The sequence below is a fragment of the Microtus ochrogaster genome, chromosome 5 (assembly GCF_000317375.1).
Source record: "Microtus ochrogaster isolate Prairie Vole_2 chromosome 5, MicOch1.0, whole genome shotgun sequence".
Taxonomy (NCBI): Eukaryota; Metazoa; Chordata; class Mammalia; order Rodentia; family Cricetidae; genus Microtus; species Microtus ochrogaster.
Genome location: NC_022012.1, coordinates 92,615,310 through 92,623,485, shown reverse-complemented (window position 1 = coordinate 92,623,485; position 8,176 = coordinate 92,615,310). Strand labels below are relative to the sequence as shown.

Sequence of the window (8,176 nt, the reverse complement as noted above, 5' to 3'; positions counted from 1 at the left end):
TGCCCTTCAATAAAAGAGGCATGAATGTGTACACGGAACAAACAGCGCAGCCTCCTGAGGTCCAGCGTCCGTGTGGGTAACTGCAGTCTGCACAACTGTCAGTGTTCTGATCTCCTCTTCCCTGGGGGCCACAGGGAGATGACTGCACGTCCTCCTCTTCAGGCCACCCTCCCCTGCTTGCCCAGAGAGGAAGTGGATCTCAGTGGGGATGCATACCCTGGCTCAGCCAGAGTTCAGTCTGCTCTGTAACACAGAAGACCACCTGGGTATGAAAAATAACACCACCTTGATAAAAAGTATATTCTGAATCCAAAACTAAATTTACAAATGACTTTAACATTCTCATTGAGTAAAGAGATTCACAGCTTGTTGAAATGTCTATCTGTCGGGCTTATAGATGGACACTACATAATTTATGTGGCTCTTTATTAAATAGACATCTGCGGAGATGCTGCCTCAAGCCATGTGATATCTTAAGCGTGGAGTAGTTCAGAGGCAGCAAAGATGAGGCCATGACAGGCAAGCATGATAGAACATGAAGATCCTGCCCCAGGGCCCTTCCCTGGAGGGAGGATGATGTAAGCTGAGGAATATCAGACACATCCGAAAACGTGGTCTCAGAAAACCTAGGTTTACTCTTCAAGCTGATGAGGGAGAGGGACTTGATGGGGGAGGGGGAGGGAAATGGGAGGCGGTGGCAGGGAGGAGGCAGAAATCCTTAATAAATAAATAAATTTTAAAAAAAGAAAACCTAGGTTAATTTTGTGTGTCTATTAGGCAGAAGTGAGCTATTAGGTTATATCAGTCTAGATAGTGCTATCTAGGTACTTTTAAGATAAGGTTAACATCCAGAGGGCTGAAGAGACAGCCCAGTGGTTCAGAGTGTGGACTCCTCCTCCAAAGCCTTGGCTTTGAGTCCAAGCATCCACATTAGGCAATTCACAGCCACCTGCCTGTAACTCGAGCTCCAGGGGATCTGATGCTGCTGGCCCCTAAGGGCACCCACGGAAATGAGGAGTACATAACAAAGACACACACACACACACACACACACACACACACACAGACACACACACACACACACACACACAGAGAGGGGAGGGAGGGAAGGAGAGAGAGAGAGAGACAGAGAAAGAAAGAAAAAAGAAAGATTTTTTTTTAAAAAAAAGTTTATATTTAAATTGACTTTGACTTAAGCCAATTACTCCCCCATAATATGGGCGGGTCTCATTCATACCCACAGAAGAAGCAGAAACCAGGGGAGCAGACCCCACCACCTCCAGACTCGAGTTGGCAACTCTCCCTGGATCTCCAACCTCCATTCGCCCTGAAGACTGGACCTGCCTGTTGGCGTCATCACCAAGCACATCCCTGAGACAAATCAAACTCACCCTTACGCACACATCCCAACTAGTTCTGGTCTCTGGCATGCGCATGCTGACTGGCTTTGGTTTCCATGTTAGACAGCATGAGTACTGCCAACACTCAGAAGTGTGTGCACATGAATGGCTGTGGAGGCCAGAGAGTGATCCCGGGGTGTGTGACTGACCCCCGGAGAAGACTGGGCAACTGAGAGTGACATCCGGGCAGACTGGTCGTGACACAGTTTCCCCATTTGGCTGCAAAATTTTATTCTCTGGGCTAGCTCCTCATAAACCGGCTAGCCTGGGCTAGCTCCTCATAAACCGGCTAGCCTGGCATAGGCAATGGTGAGAGACCCTTTCTCAAATGAGGTAGAAGGCAAGGACTGACACCCGAGTTTGTCCTGTGACCTCTACATGCATGCCATGGCATGTGTGCGCCTGTATCCACATACATGAGCATGCACACAGGAACGTGGAAACACAATTTTTTAAAACCACCTATTTTTCAATTGACATTTGTTCAGAGACCACTAGAGGGCAGTCCTGCACTTGGGAACTGGAAAGCGTCTTGGCAAAGGGAATGACACACTGCCTTCTATTGGGCCAGGATGACCAGAACAATCAGAATAAATAACAGGACACACTGAAACCTTTCAATAAAATGTCCGTTTTCTGCCATTTCCTCGGTCATGGATTCTTCCCAACATCACAGTAATAATTAATTCTCCTATCCCTTGAACACCTGTGTTCAAAGCCTTATTAGACACTCAACAGACATTACTAACCTCAGAATAATCCTCCATATGAGTTACCTGCATTGATGGTTAGGAAATCAGAGACCCAACCAATGGACCTTGGGCAGGGTTCCCATGCATGTGGTTTATTCTGAGTGTTCTCTACAGCAGGAGGGCACACAAGGCCCCACCCCTGGATGAGTCCCCACCTGCTGGCAGCTGATGGCTCCTGACAGAGGGAGGAACAGGCAGTATTTTATTTTTATTTTTTTTTATTTTTATTTATTTATTTTTTTTTAGTGAGGAAGCCTTCTTGTCTCATTAGGGAAGAATCCCAGGGCAGGGGCAGGGGCAAAATGAGCATGAGAACAGCGGGAAGCAGCAGAGTGACTTGGAGTAAACATTGTATCAACGAGGAACATTGCAACAATGAGGGCTCTTCCCAGTTACAGCAGCCATGCCGCTCCACACAGTAACAGAGCAGAAAGGTTCTGAGTAGGACGTGAGTTTCAGGGTGGCTGGGAGGTGCCCAGTGGACGGCCCCACACCCATGTGTTTGGGTAACACTCACTGGATGGCTGGGGGTGTCCGGAGGATGACCCCATGCCCATGTATATGGGTAGCACTCACTGGACTCAGTGGGTTATAGAAACTATAAAAAGAAAGAGAAGAGGACATGAAATTGAGCAAAGGTTGTTGGGGGGCTCTGAGAGGAGCTGAGAGGGGACAGCAGGGGTGGGTGCAAGTGCCACTTAATACATTGCATGCCTGTGTGGAATCATCCGAAATTAAAGAGACTGAAGATCACAGGGAGGGAGAGGGGCTGTAACTGAGGAGGGCAAAGGAGACGAGCATGATGTGGCCTCAGTAGGAAGCTTCATACTTGCTTCATGAGGAGCCCAGATCTTGCCCTTAGCACAAAACTGGACCTACAGGAAGAAGCAAGGACAGGGATTTGGGAGGTAGCTCAGGTGACAGGGGACTTGCCTGGCCCTAGGTTCAGTCCCCAGCACCACACAGACCATATGCAATAGCATGACCCTCTGATGCTAGCCTCTGGAAGTGGGGGCAGGAGAATCCGAAGTTCCAGGCCAACTTCAGCTAGATGCTGAGTTTGAGGTCTTCCACAAAGATCTGCCTGCCTCTGCCTCCTGAGATTAAAGGCATGCACCACCCACTGCCAAGCTGAGGACAGTCTTTTGTGTACCAGTATTTAACAGTCATGTCTTTGGGAAGCTGTCCCAGAGGGTACTATCATCTCTGTCATGGGGATTTTCCTTTACCAGAGGTAAAATCACTCATATTTTATCACTAGCCAGTGACAGTCACTGGGAAATGGGTGCCCTGGATGGTGGGGGAACTGGATGTGGTACAGAGCATCAACTAAGATCCAGGGAGGAGACTGCTGTCCCGGGAGGATGCTGATGTGTACCAGATTAGACTGGAAACCTGGGTCCTTTTTGCTTCTGATGTTCTCAGGGGAAGGAGATGAGGAGGGAAACAGAGAGAAAGTGAGAGGGAGGGAAGGAGGGGAGAGAGAGAGAGAGAGAGAGAGAGAGAGGCAGATGGAGAGAGACAGAGAGAAGTTATTGGTAATGTTCTCATATATAAATGGAAGAGTAAACAGTAAGGAAAGGACACAAGAAGAACCCAGAAGAAGGTGCCTACAGAGGACAGAACACTTTTAGGTTGGCAGTGCCCACAGAGGGACGGGATATTTCCAGTGACCCCAGCTCTCAGAAGCATCTTAAGGCAGTTTCCACCCTGTATCAACGAGGAGTGTAGACTGGCAGGAGCTCAGTGCAGAACTGTTTGTTATACAACACAAGGAGCAACTGCTATCTGTAGCGTTTTTCAAACACACCCGCTGTGGCCCAATCCTGTCTTGTCTGTGGTCTGTCTAGGATGGTTCTGGTCTGTCCTGGAACTATCCTATACTATGGTCCAGGGTAGTGCTGCAGGCATTTGTTGAAGAGATACACTAACCAGAAGAGATGTGCATGTGTGTCTGCATGTGTACATGTGTGTGTGTGTGTGTGTGTGTGTGTGTGTACACATGCACTCATGCAGGGTGAGACCAGGGGACAAGCACAGGTGTCATTCTTCAGATGCCATCCTCCCAACTTGGACTTGTTTTCGAGGCAGAGTCTCTCCATGAACTTACAAAGTAGACTAGGCTGGCCAAGTCAGGAACGTGCAGGGTCTGCTTCCCAGCACTAACACTGCAGACCAGGCTGGCCAGCCGTGAGCCCCAGGATCTGCTTCCCAGTGTTAACACTGCAGACCAGGCTGGCCAAGTCATGAGCCCCCGGATCTGCTAACACTGCAGACCAGGCTGGCCAGCCGTGAGCCCCAGAATCTGCTTCCCAGTGCTAACACTGTAGACCAGGCTGGCCAGCCATGAGCCCCGGGATCTACTTCCCAGCGTTAACACTGCAGACCAGGCTGGCCAGCCGTGAGCCCCAGAATCTGCTTCCCAGTGCTAATACTGCAGACCAGGCTGGCCAGCCGTGAGCCCCGGGATCTGCTTCCCAGCGCTAACACTGCAGACCAGGCTGGCCGGCAGTGAGCCCCCCGGATCTGCTTCCCAGCGCTAACACTGCAGACATGCATCACCACACCCAACATCGTACATGGGTTCTGGGGATTGAACACTTGTCCTCATGCTGGCAAAGCAAGCACTGAACACCATCTCCTCAGGCCCTACCTTCCTCAAGAAGAGGCCTCTCGAGGTTTTTACCGAACATCAATATTTATTTCAAAGTTATAGCAAGGAGGGAAAAAATACATATTGAAAAAAAGAAAAGAAGGGCACGGAGAGATAAATATAATTCTCAAGAAATTCCTTAGTTCCTCACGGGAGATCCTGCTTCCTGAGGTTGAATCCTAAGTTAATTTCTCATGCAGGGATTGGTAGCAGGAGACTGTGTGATGTAAAGGCCAGCATCTTCCGGGTCTTAGTGCCAACACACACCTTAGCTCTTTGCTCCTTCCCTTCCTGGTCCTCCTCATGATCTATAAGGAATGATGCTCTCTAACTGTTCATGTGACTGAGTCAGTGAGGGCCAAGGTCACTGCAAGGTCACTGCATCCCAAGTGCCCCACTGCGTTGCTATTGCTGTGATAAAGTGTACTCACACACAGCAAGGAGGAGAAAGGGCTCATCTCTGCTAACAGCTTTGGTCGCAGTCCACTGGGACAGGGAGTCAGGGTGTCAGCAAGGTAGAACAGCCGGTCACAGCACGGCCAAGAGCAGAGAGAGTGGAAAAGCATGTACGCTTAGCACTCAGCCAGCGTCTCAACTCTCACACAGGCCAAGGTCTAACCCCAGGGAATGGTGCCACCCCAGTGGGCAAGGCCTTCCCATAGTAACTAATGTAATCAATCAACCCCTCCCACGCATGCCCACAGCCTACCCTGGTCTAGATAATCCCTCACTGAGACTCTCTCTCCAGGCGATTCTAGGTTGCATCAAGTTGACAGAATTAACCATCACACAGACCCTCCCACTGGTCCAGAGGGAGGTGATGGACCAGGAGCCAGTGGTATGTCAAGACAATTTTGGTACCACAACCAGCAGGGGCGAAATACGAACAGAACAATCACGATCTAGCCATTTTGTCTGGGGCTTGCTTTCCTTTTACCCTAGTTCTCCTTCGTTTCTAGACCTGATGTTTAAGTTAGCACCCTATATCCTGCACAGGTGCTGGTGCAGCGAGAGAACAGATCCCATGGAACTAAAATGCAATCCAGGCTCAGCATGTCAAATACGAGAAGCTTGTATTTCAGGTTTATGCTCAAATGTGGTATTTGGTTATGGTTTAAGCCTCGCTGAAAGTATAATTTTTAAAGGATTTCTGCAGAGCTACATTTCTCCGACTGCTCTAGATTTGAAATACTTCTGATCTCGGGTTAAAGTATATCACACCTGTTTGCCACACAATGAGAGCTTTTCTCTCTAGGTTCTGTCAAGAGCCATATAAATCTAGACAGTAGGGGCTTCTGGCAGTGCAGCAGGTGGGTCTGTGGATAAGGCCAGGAAGAGGAGTTTCTGCCTGTGTATTATGGGATATCATCTCCTCAGAACCCAGAAAACACACTCAAGATTCTATGCTTGGGGCTAGAGAGCTGTTGCAGTGACTAGAGCATTGGCTGCTCTTGTGGAGGACCCAGGCTCACCCCCAGCACCACACGGTAGCTCACAGCTATCTCTAACTCCAGTTCCAGGGGACCCAACACCCTTCCTGTGGGCTCTGAAAGCACTGCACACATGTGGTGCACACACGTGGTGTACATGTGTACATGCATTCAAAATACACACACATAAAATAAAAATAAGCCTTTGAAAAAGAGTCTACTTACAGGGAAAATGATTGGAGCAACAATATCAGAAGTTGAATGTAGAATCGATATATTAAAAGACAATTCTTGGTCCAGCAAAATACCAGGTAGGTAAAGATACTTACTACATAGCCTGGAGACCTGGGATTGACCCCCAGAACCCACACAGTGGAGGAAAGAAGGAACCTGACGCTACCAAGCTGTCTTCTGACCTCTACACACGAGCCACGGCATGCCTGCATCCACCATCACACACACACACACGCACACACACACATCCACCATCATACATACACACGCACACACACATCCACCATCATACACACACACACACGACGCACACACACATCCACCATCATACACACACACACACACACACACACGCACGCACACGACAACAAATACAACAATGAAAAGCCACTTCTCCCTTTGCAAAATATTTTAAAGATTAACACTATTTACTGGTTAGACTCTCCTCTTTGATAGTTTATGATGCTGAAATTACTCAATCTGTCATGGAAATATTCTGTGTAGTTCCCAAGAGACTTAGCAGGCCCTCTGCCACCATGCACAATGACCAGCCCTGACTGTTGTTCAATCCAGGCAAGGCTGTGGGATTTCTGTAAATAAGGCCCACAGTAGTTCGTAAGTGGTTCATTTAGCAATTTGCTTTGCTAATGAAAGTAGCAATTCCATTAACAAAAATGTCAACAACACCAGGGGAGCCACCTACATACAGGGGCCAGGTCCAATTTCTCATCCACGTGGCTGCCAACACACATGGGTGCTGCTGGAGACAGAGGCTGAAGAGATTGGGGGGCTCCTCAAGCCTGCAGAGCTCGTGGGCATCCATGCTGCTAAGTTCCGCTGGAGACACTTACCCACATAGCCTCTCTCCAGAGCCAAGTCCTCCATTCTTGCTCTGTGTGTCTCCACAAACCAGGATCAAACCACGCCCCCTTGCTGCTCTGCCCAGCCCCTGACATGCATCTGCTCACTTGATATTCCTAGAACCAATAAGATAAGCATGTTTTCTGCTCATAGACGTGGAAACTGAGGCGCATTACAGTTCATATCACACGATGGGAGGCTCAAGTTCGTCAAGGCCACGTTTGTTTTTTTCTTGGCATTCTTCTGATTTGCTGTTATCGGGTCTACCTCTATTTCCCCGGCTCCCACTGTGTGCCAGAGGCCTCCTCCATGAGCACATAGTGGGTCCTCTACACACAGCTGCCACGTCCTAACTCTGACACGAAACCAGCCCCTAGCTGTTGTCTTGCAAGGCAAGGTACGTTCCCACAACTGGGGGGAAATTCGGCGTACTTGTTAGATTGTGTGTTCAGGAGCACAGCAGTGTCTCAGATCCAGACGCCTGCTGATGGCGCAAACACTTCAGAACATCTCCAAAGAAGGAGCGGTGTCCTCAGCAGAGGCCCGCGTTAGCACTGATCCACGATTTCCACAGCGTCAGGCAAGGAAGGCAGTGGCGGTGGCTAGGAACCATTTATTTTAATATTTGTTTTTTATTTTATTTTATGTGAGCAAGTATTTGCCTGCATGTATGTGTGTGCAGAGCCTGAGGGGGGAGCTGGATTTGGATCCCCTGGGACTGGAGTTACTGACAGTTGTGAGCTGCCATGTGGGTGTTGAGACTCAAACCTGGGACCTCTTAAAGGCCATCCAGTGCTCTTAACCACTGAGCTGTCTCTCCAGCCTTATTTCTGTGATTATTTGACT

At 48.9% G+C, this 8,176-nt stretch overlaps 1 protein-coding gene across 2 annotated transcripts in view; it reads right to left on the bottom strand.

The window, feature by feature from the left end:
- Positions 1-8,176, bottom strand: part of Myrip (myosin VIIA and Rab interacting protein) — a 183,656-nt gene that overhangs the window by 95,109 nt on the left and 80,371 nt on the right. The gene's annotated exons all lie outside the window — the stretch shown is intronic.